We start from the raw sequence: 19400 nt of genomic DNA on the forward strand, positions 1-19400 counted from the left end.
TGATGGGCATGAAGGAAGGCATGTGATGTAATGAGCACTGGGTGTTATATGCAACTGATGAATCACTGACCGCTACACCTGAAACTAATAATACACTATATGTTCATTAATTGAATTTAAATTAAAAAAATAAAAATAAAAAAGGGAGTGAAGAAGCCAAAAGATTAAAAAAAAAGAAAGAAAAAGAAAGAAAGACAATAAATGGCTTCATTCATTAAGCAGCTCTACCTTAATCTCCTTGGGTATCTCTGGGGGACACTGACATGGGCACTTCCGAGTTAGATCTCCCTGGCACTTGTCGGTCATTGGTTACGGGCTGTTTTTAGGGTTCCCTCATATCCTTGCACTTCTGGCCTGCCCCTGGCATGTGAAGAACAAGCCTTAGTAGCCAGACACAGCCCTCACACATTGGCCAGCGCCGACAGTGGTGTTTGAAAGGTGTTTACAGGAATGGTGAAAGTGGAGAGCTTATGAGAGGACACTTACAGCATCTGCTACGGGAGGTCAGAGATACAAGGTTCAAAGATCTTGGATCAATCTCACTTTGGCAATAGAATGAAATAATATTTTAGCCTGAGGCTGACACAGAAGATAAGGCAACTGTTACGGAAAGCAGTATTTCCTTTGGAAATACATTAGGACGACATCATTTCGTACACTGGCATACAGTTTCTCAATAGATCCAACTCTCAGGTTTATGTTAAGCATTGGAAAGAGCTGTCTCTGCAGTTGAGCAGATGAAGTGGTTGGCTTGCATTTGGGGGGCAATGTTGTATGAAAAATAGACTGTCTTTAAACATTGGAATCATATTCATTCTTTGAGAGGCACATGAGACCTGAGACTGAGAAAAATAACATAACTTCTGTTTTCATAATTAATTTAGGGCATGTGCTCCTTGAGTGGAATCCTGAGTGGAATTACCTGCACTGTTTAACTTCCCTCTCTCTTTTTCTCCAAGGGACTAAAGTTAAGTAAGTGCAACTTAGATATGCATGAGATGTGACTCCATTTATATCTAAAGACCAAACGTAATGGAGTTATGAATGGGTCCACTCTTTGGGGGTCATTGGGAGCTGTGGTATGCTGGGGACATGGAAGGGATTTCAGCCACCTTTCTTAGCAGTCAGTTAAAGCTCTTTTAATGATTAACGCGATAAATTCAGGAGCTAAACAGATATAAAGAGTTAGCTACCATAAGGTAGACTGCAGACTCTGCTTTTCAAGATAAAACACTAGGAATAGGAATGCTGTTTTACAGTAAAATGTGGACGAAATCGCAGATCTTCATTCACATCTTACTTCTTCGAACAGGAATTAAGGAAAAAACAAACCAAGAGTTGGGAGGTAGGAACAGAGGAGGAAGGAGAGAAGGACATTGCCATTGCGAATCAACTAATCCACAGGATTGCGCCTCATTGGCCCTGTTACGTGGGCATGTATTCTAGATGGCGGTTCTGCAGGCCCCGTACTTTTCTGCCCTAACCTCCTGATGACCTTTACTGTCCTTAACTCTGGGTTTCTATCATACCTCTTTCATCTGACCCCCTAGCTGGATTAGAGGAATAGAGCTGAGACCCTGAGATGTTGGACTGGACACGCTGTAGGGCCTGAAAAGCCACATTATGCACTGCTGTGTCCCCAATTCCTAGCTCCATGCCTGACACACAGCTCGTGATGAATACACAACTGTGCATGGAAAGGAGAATGGTGGCGAAACTGGTATCCAGCCAAACCAACTGATTTCCAAGATCTGGGAGCCCCCCGGGAGAGACCTTGAACCCCGTCCATGGGATGTGGGGTTCAGGGGCATTTGACACAGTAGAATCAAAGGGGCGGGGGAAGCAGTGGGGTCATGCAAAGAAGAGTTTGCCTGAGTTGAGGGATGTGCTGTGGTGGGAAGTCAGCACCGGTGCGCAGTGAGGGCAGGGCCCGGGGCTGCACCTGCGGGAGGCGGCCCTGCAAGGTCCTCAGTCCTGGCACACGGAGGCCTCTTCCCTCTGCGCTGCTGGCCTTTGCATGTAGTGTGTCTTCAGGTCATCATGTGGGACATTGCACCGCCTTTGGTTTTCAAAGCCCGGCCCTGCGTGCTTGGCCCTGGGGTGAGCCCTGGGGGTCCTAGGTGTCAGCGAGCGCGGCCGCACGGTGGGTGACTGCTTGGCCCCACGCTGCCCTGCACAGAGCAGGCCCGAGCCTTCCCCAGCGGCCCTGGTGGCTCGGGGCCAGGCCTCCCCGCGCCCAGGGCATCTGCACCCGACCTTCTCGCGCCCCTTTCAGCCCATGCCCTTCTCTCTGGAGGGCATCTCCCTGGTAACCAGCTCTGCCCCCCTCCTCTGTCTTCAGCAGGGTTGGGCGGAGACCGGATCCGGCCCGCGGGCACCAGGCCCTGGTGGGGCCACCAGAGTGCGAGTGTCCCCGGGGCGCTGCTGGGCCTCCTGTCTCTGGGCCGGGCCGCGAGTATCTGGGCAGGGGCCCCGGCCCCTCATCCTTGCAGCCCATGCCCTGGGGACCTAGCAGCCAGACAGGTGCATGAGACGCCCTCATGGTTTGGAGGTTCCCCTTCCCCCTGGAGCTCTGTGATGGGAGTGTGGACGGCCTGGCGCTGGAGGAGGATAAAACTCAGCACCGGCGTTCAGTTCCGGAGCCGGCTAACATCTAGAAGTTAGGAAACATTAATTCTATCCCTTCTCAGCCAATATTTGGATTTACGGCCAGAAAAGAAGTACTTTAGTTCCTTGAAGCATTTACCTCATCTATAAAACAAGAACTACGGCTTCCCATCACTTAGAATTGGAGGGATTTACTGACCTTAACCAAATGGTTATCTAGAATTAGCCATGTATTATACTTTGCATTCTTAGGATGTTTTATTCTTTGAATCATGATCGGCTGCCGTTCGTTATTGGATCATTTTAGCAACACAAGGAGGAAAGTGAGGCAGTTATTATGAACTCAACTGGTAGGTTTAAAAAAAAAAAAAGACCCAGGGAAGCTCTGTAGCTTTGCACAATCTTACAGCTGGTTAATGAGGGAGCCATCTCGTTTTTAATATGTAGACAGAGCATTCAGAACATTCCTTTGGCTCTTAGCGTGTGCCGGGGGCTGCTCCTTATATGACACAAAGGTTAACTTGTCACATCTTTACGACAGCCCTCAGAAGTGGGATGGTGGGCTGAAACTTCGTCCCGGTTCCTAACTCCTCCCTTTGGTTCCTCACATCTTTGCCACGGTCCGGTGGAGGGAGACGTTTATGCCCTCACCGCTTGGTTCGGCCACGGAAGCCCCTGTGCCCAGTTACACGTGGGCCTTGCAACCCCGCTTGTGTCCACTCCTCCTCCTGCCCCTGTCATTGCCGTCGGAGAAACCAGCCAGCAAGGAGGAGGGATGCTCAACGCACAGCTGCCCCAACTGACGCACAGACTTCCAGTAAAAAGCAGAGCTGCCCCAGCTGCTGCAGTGAGAAGACGACAACCCCTCGTATCCTTGGGCCAAGCCCAGCCTATTTGTAGATCTGTAAGAATGATTTTTCTTTAAAAAATGATTTTTCTTTAAGTTACTAAGTTTAACAGTGGTTTCTTACGTAGCATTACCATGGCAATGGGTCGCTAACATGCATAGGTAATGCTATTTGTTATTCCTATTTTATGGGTAAAGAAATGGAGGCGCAGAAAGGCCAGGTTGCTAAGGGTTGCTCAGTAAGCAGAGGATCTAGAACTCAAAGACCCTCTGTCTCCATAGCCAAAGTTCCCTAATCCTATGCACCACCTCTCTGATATTCTAATGGGAATAATTCTCAAAGGATATTTAATTATTTGGGAATTCTGTTTTGAATTCTGTTCTGTCTCTACCACTGCAGAGGCAATGTGGCATTAAAAAAAAAATCTGCAGGGATTTTGATGTTAGACATTCCCAGGTTCAAATCTCAGCTCCGCCACTTACTAGCTGTGTAGCTTTGTGTAAATTATCCAAGGACTCTGAATTTATAGTCAAATAACAGTAGTGAGTGTTCATCGCTTCGTTAATCCCACTCACTGAGCACCTCTTCTGTACTAGATACCGTTCTAGGTACTCCCGATACTGAAAGGAGTAATACTCTAAGAGCTACAGTCCAGAAGCAAACACAGACAGTAGGGCAGCAAGACAAAGGGGATGGCAACCACGTGGCACAGGACCGATCAGGAGCATGGACGGTGGAGTCCTAACCTTGTGTATTTATCTGGGGTCTCCAGAGAAACAAAACCAATAAGATCTATATTACTCCATTTCTTACAAGATTCATTATAAGGAATTAGCTCATTAGTTATGGAGGTTGAGCAGCACAAGATCCATAGTCCGTAACCTGGAGGCCCCCCAAGAGCTGATGGTTAATTCTACTCTGAGCCCAAAGACCCGAGAAGCAGAAGAGCCAACAGCGTGAATTGTCCCCTGAGTCTGAGTCTGGAAGCAGGATAAGACCGCTCAAGGACGGGCGGAGAGAATGAATTCTCCTTCACTCAAGCCTTTTTACTCTATTCATGCCTTTGCCAGATTGGGTGAGGTCCCCCGCCCCCCCGCCTCCCGACACACACACATTTGAGAGGGCAACCTGCTTAATCAGTCAGTCCCCTGATGCAAACGCCGACCTTACCCAAAAATACCCTCACAGATGCGCTTGATATAATGTTTAACCAAATATCTGGGCGTCTCTTGGCCCAGTCAAGTTGACCATGAAATTAACCATCGGACGCTGATTGGGAAGGTGGTCGAGGAAGGCTTCTCAGAGCGGGTGGCACTTAATGCTGCGCCCTGTGTAAGAAAGTGTATGTGTTACGTATTAGCCTAACATATATTAGATGCTCGTTAAAGTCTAGTTTTCTTTCTCTTTCAAAGGTCATGAGAACAAGTAATACTCTTTGGCCTACTGAGAACTTTTCAGGCCATAAAGCACGGGGGATTTTTTTTTTTTTTCTCCTTATGTGCTGAATTGAAGAAACACTGACTCTCTTGCTGATGATGAGGGTCATGGGCACGGTTCACTTGTAATTGCGCAACATAATTCTACCCCCCAAATAGAATGCTTTTTGATGGCGTCTTAAAATCTCCAATTGGTTTTTACTTATGAGGTGAATTTACAGTGAGTTATGTTACAAGGTAATTCAACCTGACAAGACACACCATCCTAAACATTCACAGACACAGTTTTGCTTCTCCCTCGAGAAGAAGCTGTTAGAGTGGAGCGGTAATCGCCGTAACACGATCAGCATGGGGGAGATCGATCACACCTAGGAAAGTGACCTCTTAGAGTTTCCTTGCAAAAGGCACACCTTTCCTGTTGATTGATTACACATCAGGGTTGACCATCCCTGGGTGGAAAAACCCAGTGTGGCCCTTACGCGCTGCTGGCACATGCACTTTTTTTGGTTAGGGTTCACGAGAGATTGATGTGGGGCTGCTGTAGGGCAGGGTCCCAAGTACGCATGCCGTGAAAACCCAGCTAGCTCGGAAAAGAGAGGAAAGGATTTACTGCCCATGAATATAAATACAATAAAGCTCAATTCAAAATGGTGATTAAATTTGAATAAACCCACCGAGGAGGGCACTCCCCCTCAGAATTGTAGGGAAGGGGACTGAGATGGAGTCACCGAAGAAAAGGCCACTGCCCTGAACGTCCCGTCCCCAACATGTCTCAGGGGGTCTGGTGTTTTGGTAGATTTCACTTCTCGATTTTTATTTGGGGTCATGACTCTCACTTTCATACAACCCCTGTTCATGAAGGCACGCTCCGTCCTCCACCCCAGATTGTCGGCATCACCCCCCGACTAACAGTTGCTTCCCCTCGTTCCTTGAAGAAATGGACACTGGCGTATAGTCTTTCTCTTCACTGCCTTTCTCTCCACCTCCCGGAATAACTTCAATATCCCCAAAGATAGGACATCCATTCCCGTGTCTCTCAACTTCAGGGAACTTTACCTTTGCTTACTTGCCAGAGCTTGTCAGCCCCTGCTGTCGTTCACTGCCTCAATTCTGAAATATTAATTGAAAACATTCTAATCTCTGACCACATCTTTCTATCTTTTCCTGTCTTTGTCTCTCTCTATTATCCTCACTAGGTTTTTCCAAGTTCCTGGGACTGCTAATCCCTTGATCCTTTTACTTTTCCTCTGTCAGCTCCCACTCATCGTCACTTTGTATTCAGCTTAAATCCTATTGTCTATTACTTCAAACATTTTTGGTGGTGGTGGTGGCGGCGGGGGTGGGGGGGTGGGGGGGTGGCGCTGTTATCTTAAATCCCTTGCCCTGTTTTCTTATGTCTCAGCCATCTGGAAAATCTCCCAACTTTAGATCAATCTGATTCCCCCCCACCCCCACCCTTCTTATCCAGGATGCTGAATGTTACAAAACGAAGATACAATCCTACAATTCTGAAAGTGAATGTCATGTAAGTGCTGTTCATGCCCATTGATTTCACGATCTCCAACCCCAAATGGATCAATACCACCTAAAATTTCTTCTACAGATCCCTCTTAACTTTCTGTCCCACTCTGGGTTCCAACTTTTCAAAATGTTTCCAGTCTTTCTGAACATCCATACTTCCCGTCTCTTCCTTTAGGCAGACGACTCTGTCTCTGGCTTCATTAAAGAGAGAAAGAGAGAGAGAGAGACTGAGACTCATTTAGATTGAAACTACGTCAAAGTTCCACCACCTTATCCACGAACTTACTGTGTTCAACTACTTCTTCCCTGTTGTTGTATCTTCCAGTGAAAAACTGAAATGCAAATCCTGTTCTAAAGCCAGTCCTCTGTGATTCCAACCCCTTCCCTTTCATCATTGTTTTCTTACCCAATACATCCAATCTCTTATAATAGAAACCTCATTCTCTGATTCGTCTTCTTCCTCATTTTCCATGTTAGACAATCACTAGGACTTGTCGAAACTACCTCCTAAATATTTCTCAAATTCATCTCTTTTTCTTCATCCTACCGCCACTGGGTTGTTGCAATAGTCTTTTTATAACCAGCCATTTGGCCTCCAGTTGTACCTCGATCCAATCTGTTCTTTGTATCTCAGCCAGGGTGATTTTTCCCAAATGCCAACATGACTTCCCAGTTTAAAATCTTTTCGTGCTCCACATTGCCTTTAAAATAAAGTTCAGAGTCTGCAAGGCAGCTCACAAGTTTTCCATTATCTTGTGAGCCTACGTCTCTTGCTTTATTTCTCGCCAGTGCCTACCACCTCACCTGGGAAACTAAGGAGTGAGGCGACTGAATTTCCACAAATTTGCCACAACTGTTCTTACCTCATGGTCATTGCACTTGCCAGAGCTTTTACCTTTTTAAAAAAACCTGTTCTTTACTCCATTATAGGTTTTGATTTAAACTTAGTTCCTCCTCTAGGAACTTTTAACTTGACCCTCCCTTCAAGACCCAGTCAGATATCCCCTTTATGTTTTTCCGTTGCCGAGTATTTCCACCATTTTCATTCCTACCACGCCGTATTGCCATCATTTGTTTCTGTGCTCTACCACACTAGACAATGAGTGTGTGAAGGACAGGAATTGTCTTTTTCACTGGGTTATTCCCCAGAGGGCTTGGTGCAAGCTAGAGGTTCAAGAAATACTTTTTGCAGAAAAAAATTTCAGTAGCGTAGTGACAGTTGCTATGGTATTTCCCTGTACGGAGTGTAGACAGCAGAGATGGTTGGAACCACCAGTCGACAGGTAGTTCACTTAAAGAGATAAAGAGCAAATGTGGGCAGAACCCACATGGAGGGTATGGGATTATGGGATCAGATCCATGGTTTGGGGTTTATTATCATTGGGCCTTCAGGAGGAGAGAGAGCTAAGCAGCCCATAACATGGAGGAGAACCAAGAAACATAACCATGGCAGATGTTGAGTTCATCTTTGTTTGAATTATCATCTTTATTTTGGGGAGTTTCAATAGCTTCTGATATTCAATAATATTCATCTTTATACTCTACCTTTGTTATGAATAGGATGATTCTTTACAAGGTGTTTTGGTTTGTTTGTTTGTTTTGGATAAGGGTGGGTAAGGGAAGACAATCTCTCATTTCTGAAATCATTTTGTGCCAGAAAGATTTTCAGACATCGTGAGAACCTGTACTATTTTGTTTTTGTGCCAGGTGGTTGGTTAGGCTTCATTCAAGAGCAGCGTTTTATTAGAAATGTGCTATCATAGATAGTTTCCAGGAGGGCATTTGATATGGATTCTTATATGGAAAAGAAATTCTCAAATACTCATTTCTCTGCTTAAAACTCTTGGATAAAACAGCAAGAGTAGAGTTGGCCTAATGGGACCATTTAAAATTCTGTGTTGCAAATAGTGTTGCTAAAGAGAACTTTTAAGTCTCCCATAATTCTAGGTTGTACCCACTCACTGCTGGTTGTAGTCAAGTTTTAGGGAGGGTATTTGACAATCGAGGAGTAATGAGGTTTAGTGTACATTTTATGTAACCTTCTATCAGGTAGGCCAATTAAAATGTTACATCTGAAAAAGCACATATTCTGATTTCTGCCTAGGGATGTAATACATTAACTTACATTTGGACATGCTTTTGCTTTATGCCCTTCAATTAATGACATCTCCCAATTTACTCTCTTGGGCTGCTTAGCTTTCTCTCCTCCTGAAGGCCCAATGATAATAAACCCCAAACCATGGATCTGATCCCATAAAAGACAATTGGTATTCACTGAACAGAACATGAAAATATGCCTTGTCCATGTCCACACTTTGACTAGTCCTTTTTCAGTTGTGGTAAAAACGAAACAAAACAAAACAAAAAACCCACAAAACAAAACTCAAAAGTGAGATTGGACTGATTTTTTTTTTTCAAGGGCATTCTTTCCTTCTTAAAAAAAATAAAAAAATGGATCAAAGCCGCTTGGCCAAGAGGGAATTATTACTGTTACTGGAACCCTTTCTTAGTTTCCTGAGACTCCTAGGGTAAAGTAAGGAAAAAATGGACCAGCCTGGCTCATAGAATCCTAGAGAACTTTATTGTGCTTATAATGACACTGGGATCATAAAAAACAAGCAACGTAACAAAACAAATTGAGCCCAATTCGAAGGCAAACAGTTTTTCCATAACATAGTTTAATGATTTACTTAAACAGAAAAAAATGAAAAAGGTAAAGAATGATAACTAAATGGAAAAGTACAGATAGGACAGTTACGGGAGTATTTAGGGACCGAGCAGGAGAGAGAGGAGTCGCCGGATACGTTTTCTGTATCGCACAGATTCTTTATTACTGCACTTCAGTTGTGCCGTGCATTCAATCATGCCAGGCCAGGAACCGGAAATTACAGCGGCTAATTACTTGGCAGGTTTTAGATCTGACCCTCAGTTGAGGCCCTGTGTGAGTCTGCCTGGCTGTCATCATGTATGTGCACATACACACGCATACGTATTCCTGCCGCAGATTCCATGTCTTAAACAACAGAAATTCATTTTCTCAAAGTTCTGAAAGCTGGAAAATTCAAGATCAAGTCCCTGGAAGGGTTTGGTTTCTGGTGAGAGAGCTCTTTTTCTGGCTTGCAGATGGCAGCTTTTGTCCTCACATGGACTTTGCGTGCTCTGAGAAAAAGAGAGAAAAGGAGAGAGGAACCTCTGTCTTTTCTCTCCCTCTTTTCCCATAAGGCCACCAGTCCTTTTGGGCTAGAGTCTCACTCTTATGACCTCATTTAGCCTTAATTACCTCCTAAAGACACTATCTCCAAATATAGTCACATTGGGAGTTAGGGCTGCAACATGTACATTTTAGGGAGACAGACTTCAGTCCATAGCAGGGCCGAAGAACGATGAAGAGATATAATTAGAACCTAAGAATAAATAAATGTCCAGCCTGTTGCAGTAACAGGGCTATGAATGAAGAGGGTGGAGCTATAGAAACCGACTGATTCTGTTACCGAGCAGTTGAAATTAGAATCCCAGATCCAACTAAACCAAAATTCAAAAAAGCCATATATAACTGGCGGGACAGAAGAAGGTAAATTGTGCGATGAATATAGAGCTGGAGCTGTGCCACCCATTCCTTTTTCAAGGAAGGGCTTGTTGTCAAGCTGCCGGGAATGCTTTTTGCAGGCAGATTCCAGGGGGTGGGCACCTGCAGGTGCCCTTCAGCTGTAGGGAGCCCCATGCTCAAGGTCGCACGCTTCCCCGAGCAGCCGACCTCCAGAGCCTGAGGGCCAAGGATGGTAGGAGGTTGCCCTGTCATCACGACTATGGGACGCTCTCCTGGGCCCGGGGAGCTCCAGAGTCCTCAGGGTGGGGGGTGGGGGTGAACCTGGGCGCACACCTGGCGCCCACTCTCCACTGTGAGCACCAGTCCATCCACCACGCCCTGGTAACCTCCTGCATGCTCTGCTTCCTGGAGCCCCTAACCTGCCGCGGTGTGATCCCGCTTCGCCTGCTCATCTGCTTCAATCTCGATACAGCGTGCTCGCAAGCAAAAGCAGGGGATGTCTTTATGTAGACCCACAACTAACTTCACAGCCTGAGTCACCGACCACCAGTGTTTCCACGGATCTTTATTGTTTTCTTTTGTTTCCAAGGTGTGTATATAATTTGTGTAAAATCGGATCACTTTATATCTCAACCCATTTGTGTGTGTGTGTGTGTGTGTGTGTGTACATTCACAGATCGACACATCTGTTCGTATGTTTTTTGACTAAATCATGGTCTTTCTTCCACGTCAGAATATGCTTACGCATAACATAGGCAGTTTCAATTTTTTCCCCAAAAAACGTTTTGACTTAAAAAATTTAAACTCTTGGGGCACGTGGGTAGCTCAGTCGGTTAAACCTCTGACTCTTGGTTTTAACTCAGGTCATCATCTCAGGGCTGTGAGATCAAGGCCCGAGGCGGGCTCCACACTCAGCGTGGAGTCTGCTGCTCTTTCGCTCTCCCTTGCCCCCCACCTGCTCTCGCCCGCTCCCTCTCTCTAAAATAAATAAACGAATCTGAAACAAAATCCAACTCTTCAGAAAACTTGTGAGAATATACTTTACCTGGATTAATCAAGTATGAATCCAGGCTGCCATGTTTCCCGTGTGTGTTTACATACATGTATATGTGTGTATGGAAATCTATTCCCTAGCTTACTTTTTTTGTAAGAATGTAGTATGTGATACGTATAACATACAAAATACATGTTAACTGTTTATGTTCTCACTAAAGGCTTCCAGTCAACAGTAGGCTATTAGTAGTTCAGTTTTGGGGGAATCAAAATTTACATATAAATTTCTGAATGCACAGGGTGAGGGTCAGTGCCCCTTACCTCAGTGTTTTTGGAGGGTCAACTGTGTGTATTTTTAACTCAGTTATTTGTTTTGGTTTTTTCCTAGTTCAATTTTCTTTTTTTATTTTTATAAATTTATTTTTTATTGGTGTTCAATTTGCCAACATATAGCATAACACCCAGTGCTCATCCCGTCAAGTGCCCCCCTCAGTGCCCGTCACCCAGTCACCCCCACCCCTGCCCTCCTCCCCTTCCACCACCCCTAGTTCGTTTCCCAGAGTTAGGAGTCTCTCATGTTCTGTCTCCCTTTCTGATATTTCCCACTCATCTTCTCTCCTTTCCCCTTTATTCCCTTCCTTTCACTATTACTTATATTCCCCAAATGAATGAGACCATATAATGTTTGTCCTTCTCTGACTGACTTATTTCACTCAGCATAATACCCTCCAGTTCCATCCACGTTGAAGCAAATGGTGGGTATTTGTCGTTTCTAATGGCTGAGGAATATTCCAGTGTATACATAGACCACAGCTTCTTTATCCATCATCTTTCGATGGGCACCGAGGCTCCTTCCACAGTTTGGCTATTGTGGACATTGCTGCTAGAAACATCGGGGTGCAGGTGTCCCGGCATTTACCCCAAAGGTACAGATGATACAGATGCAATAACCCGGTTATTTGAAAGCTAGTTTCAGATCTCCACGTAGTTGACCATGAAATACTTTACCGTGTATTTCCCAAATACAAGAATTTTCACTTAATAATAACAATGAACAAAATAATGATCAACCCCAAATATTTAATATTGTTATGTTTTCTCTAATGTATAATCCACCTTCAAATTTCCCCAATTGTCTCAAAATATCCTTTTTTTTGAGATCTAGTAAAAAATACACTGAATTTAGTTGCATGTCTCTTTAGTATTCTTTAGTTATTTCCTCTGCCCTCCTCCCCTACCATTTTTATTTTTTTTTGTTTTTTTGTCTTTTATGGCATTACCCTTTTTGAAGTGTACAGACCAGTTGTTCTGTAGAATAATCTTCGATTTAGATTTGCCTGAATGTTTCTTCACAGTTAATATTACATACATGGTGTAACCTTCAAGTATATTATATAAGAGGTGATATTATATCAGTCTGTCCCATTGATGGTATTAGCATTCATCAGATTTCTTCATTGCAAAGGCCCTTTTTGAAGAAGCAGATTTTAATAGAGATTTACAGAGACGAAAACGCGTTAGTCCGCTGAACCATTTCTTTTACACTTCAGCTTATTTCCCCACACCATACTAATCCACATCCCATGACAAATGATAGGAATATTATCAAAAGATCTGGGGAAAGTGAACTTGTGAATGTGACATTCATTCTCAACTCAGAAATGTCTTTTTCTTTAGACGTACCATGCAGTAATTTTGTCTTCCTAGTGTGGCCTTTTGTCATTTTATGACAGTGTCTACCCAAAAATACTTGGGAGATCTCTCTCACAGATCAGACCATTCCTACCCTTTCGTCACCTTCAATATTGTTAGTATCTGTCCAATGTCCAGTAAAACAAAAGTAGAGCAGATGAACAGCAACATTACATAAATACTACGTATCATATGGGGAAGAGGGGGGATGGAAATGAACTTCAAAAGATATAAGGCACAAAGCAATGTGGATGATCACCAGGTGGCCCTCTCCAAAGTTAGAAAACTGAAGGATTATTGGAGGCCATATTGATAAGGGAAAAGAAAAAGGGCGGGGCACCAATGTAACAAACTGACTGCAAATTCTATTGAGTAGCTCACTGTTTCCTCCCTTTTATCATTGTTTGATCCTGGACAAGTTATTTACCTAACCTCCTTAAACCTCATTTTCCTCATCTATTAAATAGGGATGATAACACCCAAAATGCATAATTTTTAGAAGCATTAGAAATACCGGATGCTCAATTCCTGACTTCCAGTAAGTATCATACAAACGGTATCTATTGTTACAAACGTTGCTTTTTATGGTGTTTTGCAGTGGACATACAACAGTCACGTTAGACATTCGATTTGATTCTTGCAGCCCAACCCCTGCTTCCCCCATGGTATAGATAAGAAGTGGAGGGTCAGCAAGATTAGCAAAATTGGCAACTCGTCAAGTCACATGTTGACAAAACATTAAAGCTGGGACCCAAACCCAAGTCACTATTTTTAACTAATATTCCTTTCACTAAACCATGTTAGACTAAGAGTGAAGGAATAGTGCCATCTTCCTACTAGAAAAAAAATTATTTTTAATGTCTCTAAAATAGGTGAAAAATAGCAGTCTCATAGTTTATGCAATGCTAATATTAATGAAAGAAAAAAAGTCAACTCCAAGTCATAGAAAATAAACCATTAAATAGAATTGCAAGAAACAATGTTTCTTAGAAACAAAACAATTATCTCAACATTTCCTCAGAAGAAATAATCCCCAAATGTGTGTGTGAAAACCAAACCACTGTTTCTTTGTCTTTTTAAAGAGTTACAACATGAGTTTTAGGAACATGATCATTAGATGTTCTAGCACTGTTTGGCAGGAACACATGCTTGTTATAGAATAAATTATTCTTTCTAGTTGGCTTTGTGGGCATTTGTTTATACTCAGATGAATTAATTAATTATGCAAATAATTATATAACCATTTTACTATGTAAACTACGTGCTGGTCTGTGCGTATGTAAGATGGCTGACGTCTATGTGGTTTTGTAGTCTATTTAAGGTAGGTAAATAAATACATATGTAAATAAATCAAGGAAATATTTATTGAGCTCCTACTATGTATCTCATACTATGTGAGGCCCCAGAGAATAACACAACGACAAAAGACAAAGTTATTGCCCTCAAAGAGATTATAATTTGCTGGAAGGAAAAAAAAAATGAATAGACAATGAAAATATATACACAAAAGAACTTTAAGTTAAAGCTAGTTTGCAATACAGGTCACAAAAATAACAAAAACACACCATTTCGGGATTCCAGAGAATAAATGAGAGGCCTACGTCTTTTTCTGCAAAGAGCTGAAGGGACTCTGGGAGATTTGTGCACCTTCAGAAGCGTTTTCTAGTTCTTGGCATCAACCACTAGGTTGAGCCCTGGCCCTTTGGGCACTTCCCTGCCTGTAATCATGTCTCCATAGAATTGGAGTTGATTTTTCCGGAGTCATCAGGAATAGCTTCTATTCATATCCAAGACCCTTACTTTTAGTTTAGGGACTTGTCCTTCCATATTCGTTCTGTCAAATTACATCCTGTTAGTATAGTTGGGCGGACTGATTTTTTTTTTTTTTGCACTGAGTATTTGGTCTCTTTTTGGTTGCTTTTGTCATAGAATAGAGACAGAGTAGGAGTGAAGGTGTTCAGAGCTCGTTAGGCTGGTGATCAAAGGCCATCAAGAGGTGTTCTGACACCTGAATGAAGCTGGTACCTTCAGTATGACTTTTTCTCTCTGATCATCTGTTTCATTAAGCAGATGAATCCTACCTCATGGATCTTTATGGTTTATTAAGCATTTTCATGCATTACCTCATCATATAACAACCTTGCAAAATAGGATGGGTCCCCCTTTGTCCTTCTCTGACAGATGGGGAAGCTGAGAGATGGCACATTTTTTTTTAGTTTGTTCAGTATCACATGTGGAATAAAGACCAAGCTGAGAGTACAACCCAGTTATTTCAGGCTCTGGAATCTTGGCAGTTTTCGCTCCAGCACACCAGCGTCCATGACATGCCATCCCAAACAGCATGCTGCCTTGTTCACTCCTTCCTTTTCTTCCATCTCTCCGCTCCTTCTCTTCAGCCTTTCTCTCCCTGCTCCATCTTTCCCTTCCTCACTCTACTCTCCATTTCACATTCTTTTCCTTCCTTCCCCTTCCCTTTCATTCTTCTTCTGCCTCTTTTTCTCCTTTTCCTAGGAACCGATTGCTAGACGATTGCTGGCCAGCTGAGAGAGGACCTCCCTGATCAAACTGCCCCCCCCCCCGCTTAATGGTTTGGATCAACAGGGCTCTTGATCTAAAAGGAGGATACAGAACAGGTTGTGTTCGTTGTAAAATCATAAACCAGGATACATAGAACATCTTGGTTGGAATGGAAATTCAATTATTTCTGATTCTTCCACTGGGCAGTTGGTTTCCTTAGGCCTGATATTCAAAGTATGAGGGGCAAGGGACTGGCAGCCAAGGCAGCCAAGGCACCTTCATTGAGAAAGAGCCCGAGCAGAGTGATACGGGTCTTTGTACATTGACAGCCCTTGGAAACAGTTCCCAATGTTGTTTTCCGTCGCTCCTGCCCGTTTGTGGGAGAATCGACTCCAAATTAGGCCAACTGGGAACATCTACGTATGAAGAATAACAGAAATTACATGTGTCACATATGTGACACACATGACATGAGAATGACTTTATAGCTGGTGCCCTGTAATCACAGTCTTGGAAGGACAGCTAAGAAGCAAGAGACTGAACAGAAAAGTCACTCTAAGAACAATGTTCTCATTCCTCTTTTCTAGACACGAAGTAACAAACCTTGCCCTTCTGCCTGTTTTGTTCCTGCCTTTTTAAAAGTGCTTGTTGAGATTTATATTTGAGGCTATTTTTGGAAATAACTGGAGCATGCCATCACCTGAGTAACATGCAGAACGTTTAGTCCCCATGTCTCCAGAGCTCCAGAATTGTCCCTTTTGGTCCCATCTACCCATCTGTGCATTTGGTCCCCAGAGCTCCACGCAAAACCAAAAGAGACAAAAGTCTTTGGGGATCTTTAGGCTTTTGAACATTAAAACCACTGGATCTGGGGTCAAGAAAATTCTGAACTCCAGGTCCAATATCTGCCTTTAGTATTATGTGACCTTGGAAGAAACACTTGATTCCTCTACAATTTATTGCAAAATGAGGAGACTAGACTAAGGACAACAGCCTATGATTTTAAGATACCATAGGAACAGTCTGCTTCCAGCCCTGAGGCATGGTAAGGCCACTTGGGTCGACCGAAATCACTTTCTGGTTTATCTTTCATTGACTTTTACAATAACATTACAACAGAACAGATGTTTTTGATGTTTAATGAATGATTGATATAAATTGCCATAATAATATTGCTTTACTGTTTTTGTCCTGGTTCATTAGCTGTCATTAAAGATGCCACGTGACTTGTGTTTTGCACGTGCGGTGATGTTACCATCCAGAAGCTGAATTCCTTCCCCCACCAGAAGATCCCCAAGTCTACCATTTGAATCAATGGAGGTGTGAAATTCATTCTCACACCATCTCTTTAGGAGATCACAAGGTCATTGGCTCCCATCAAGAACGTGGATGAGGAAAACAAGATACTGGAATAGAGCAAGAACGAGAGGAGCCAATTCCCACTGCTCCCTGAAGTTTAAATAGTTCCCGTGTGGTTTCAAGTTCAGTTCTGTTCTGCTTTTAATTTAAAACCATTCTCTACCAGGCAACTGATTTTTGCTAGTCTCTTGGGTGATTTTCTAAGACAGATTTCACTGTATTCTACTCTTGTGTGTGCACTTAGCTCCCATTAGCAGTAATGGGTGTTATGCATGTATAGTTCCCATTAACAATAATGGAAATTATACGTGTGCATCCATAGGAAAGTATGCTCCCCAATGTTGGAATTTTTTCAGGAGGAAAAGGACTCCTTCTGCAGCATTTGGCTTTTGTTTTAGGCTCTCTATTGTGGTGACGATTTGTGCTGCAAAGAATGAACACTGCGTGGAAGACTGCCAGCCTCCCCGTGTGCAATCTGTACAGTATTTTTTAAAATCTTGGTTTATGATTTTTCTTTTGCGTGACCAAAACAACAGTCAGGAAAAACTTGTTAAAGAAGTAAAACAGATCCAGATCATTTAATAAAAGGTCAGAGAGGGGGCTAAGGAAGTTCCTTAGAATCAGGAGTTCTGGTAGGTAATGTTACCTGTGTGAGGGTAACAAATATAGATTTGAACAGATGGAGAAAATAATTCTTCAAAAATAACTGAGTGCTATTTACACAGACCATAACAACCTCCCTCCAGATGAACACGATTTAACCCAAAGAGACCATTTCTAACATAATACAGTGATGAAAAACTGTAGGCCGAAGGTGATATTACAAGGCTTTGTGAACCATCAGCATATTAATTTGGGAACAAATCATGCAAAGATAAGATATTTAACATCCATATGAAGTCGAGAATATGATTCATTGTGCATTGGCAGATGCACTTAATATTTAAAAGGTTTTTGGGCTGTCAAAGCAATGGTCCAAATATTCATCTCTTCCGAGTGCCTTTTGCTGAATGTCCAGCACTGTTCATCTCTGGCGGGAACTGGTCTGTGTCTAGACCTGGACACCCTCCCCGCCCCGGCACTGCTTAGAGATGTACAAAGTCAGGTCGTGTGTAAGGCTTGGGCTTTGGTGGGAAGAGATACGTAAAAAGCCTTGGGGTGTTCAGGAGCACAAACCTTGGGAGAGATACACCTGGGCCCAAATGATGACTCTGTCCCTTAGAAATGTATTTTACTCCTCTGAGTCCAAGTTTCCTCATTTGTAAAGTGAGGATCATAATTCTCATCCTCTAGTTGTTGTTTTGTGGATTAAATGAGGTCTAAAACTGCATTAGCTGAACTATTATTAACCTATCTGGGGAGATAAAATTTGACAATACTAGAAATCAAAACATTTCTCTAGCCAAATAATGTTGACTAGCTTCTAATTATCTCTAACCTGTTGTATATTTTAAACACATACTTTATATTTTCATTATTTAGCCATAAACGTGCTTGTCATAGCCTGCACTTCTAATCTTAGGGGAAGGATAAACATAGCAATATTCTTAGGAAAATAACCCCAAACACACTTACTTTATTTTATTTTATGATTTTATGATTTTATGATGTCATGATTTTATTATTTCTAGGTGGGGGAAGGAAGAGGGAGAGAGAGAATCCTAAGCAGGCTTCACGCACAGCATGGAGCCTGAAGCAGGGCTCCATCCCACAACCCCAAGATCATGACCTGAGCCAAGATCACGAGCCCAACACTTAATTGACTAAGTCACCACAGCACCCCAAACACTTCGTTTATTTAAAAAAAGTTTTTTTTAAAGATTTATTTATTTTACAGAGCGTGAGGGAAGAGTGGTGGGGGGGAGGGTAGAAGGAGATGGAGAACCTCTAACGGACTCCTCACTGAGCGTGGAGCCCGAGGCAGGGCTCGATCTCAGGACCCATAAGATCATGACCTGAGCCAAGGTCAAGAGTCAGACATTTGACCACTTAACCAACTGAGCCACCCAGGCGCTCCTGCTTTATTTTTAATTTTTTTTTAATTTTTATTTATTTATGATAGTCACAGAGAGGGGGGGGGGCAGAGACATAGGCAGAGGGAGAAGCAGGCTTCATGCACCAGGAGCCCAATGTGGGATTCGATCCCGGGTCTCCAGGATCGTGCCCTGGGCCAAAGGCAGGCGCCAAACCGCTGCGCCACCCAGGGATCCCTTTATTTTTAATTCTAACTGAAGTTCAAAAAATTATAGGCCCCAAATTTATAGCTATACAGAAACTTAAATTTCTTTTTTGAGGATGGTGAGGACTTAGATTTCCTTTCCCTCATTGACTCATCACTGTGATAGTGAATGTGCAAGAAACGATGAAGTTCTTTGTGATGTTTATACGTAATTCTATTATGGTCTTAAAGATCTTGAAATATTACGTAAGAACATAGGTCTTACCCTTTCACCCAGTAGATTCCCTGGTCACTCAGCGTGTTACCATGGAAGGAGAAGGAGACCATGTGTGCAACCACAGGCCTCATGCTCCACCTCCATAAACGTCGGTTTCTTCATGTGCAAAGTGCAAATAGCTGTGTTTACTTCACCAGGTTGTTCTGAGGAGTAAACAATATAACAGAAACGTAAAGGACCTTCTGTGGTGCTTAACTGTTAAGCTTAATTCTCAAGCTCTTGGGAATGACAAGAGCAGCGTGGGGAGGATACCACCGTTACGGGCTGTGGGCAGCCAGCAGCACAGGACGTACTTTGGCTCCTAAGGGAATATTGGGAGCGGAAGGGTGAGTACGCTTACCTCGAGTGAGAAATGTTTCAGAAGGTGAAAAGGGACGCACATTTTACCGATGGCTCAGGTTCACCCAGGGCCTAGCCAGCAGCA

The 19400-nt window shown here is 43.1% G+C and overlaps 1 long non-coding RNA gene across 1 annotated transcript in view; it reads left to right on the plus strand.

The window, feature by feature from the left end:
• The window catches only part of LOC129519626 (uncharacterized), a 99092-nt gene extending 85916 nt beyond the window's left edge, over nucleotides 1–13176 (plus strand). Inside the window, exon 4 of the long non-coding RNA XR_008666425.1 lies at nucleotides 13112–13176. This is a non-coding gene — a long non-coding RNA (uncharacterized LOC129519626). The remainder of the gene's footprint in view (nucleotides 1–13111) is intronic.
• Nucleotides 13177–19400: the final 6224 nt, after the last annotated feature.

The sequence above is a fragment of the Nyctereutes procyonoides genome, unplaced genomic scaffold, assembly GCF_905146905.1.
Source record: "Nyctereutes procyonoides isolate TBG_1078 unplaced genomic scaffold, NYPRO_anot_genome, whole genome shotgun sequence".
Lineage (NCBI taxonomy): Eukaryota > Metazoa > Chordata > Mammalia > Carnivora > Canidae > Nyctereutes > Nyctereutes procyonoides.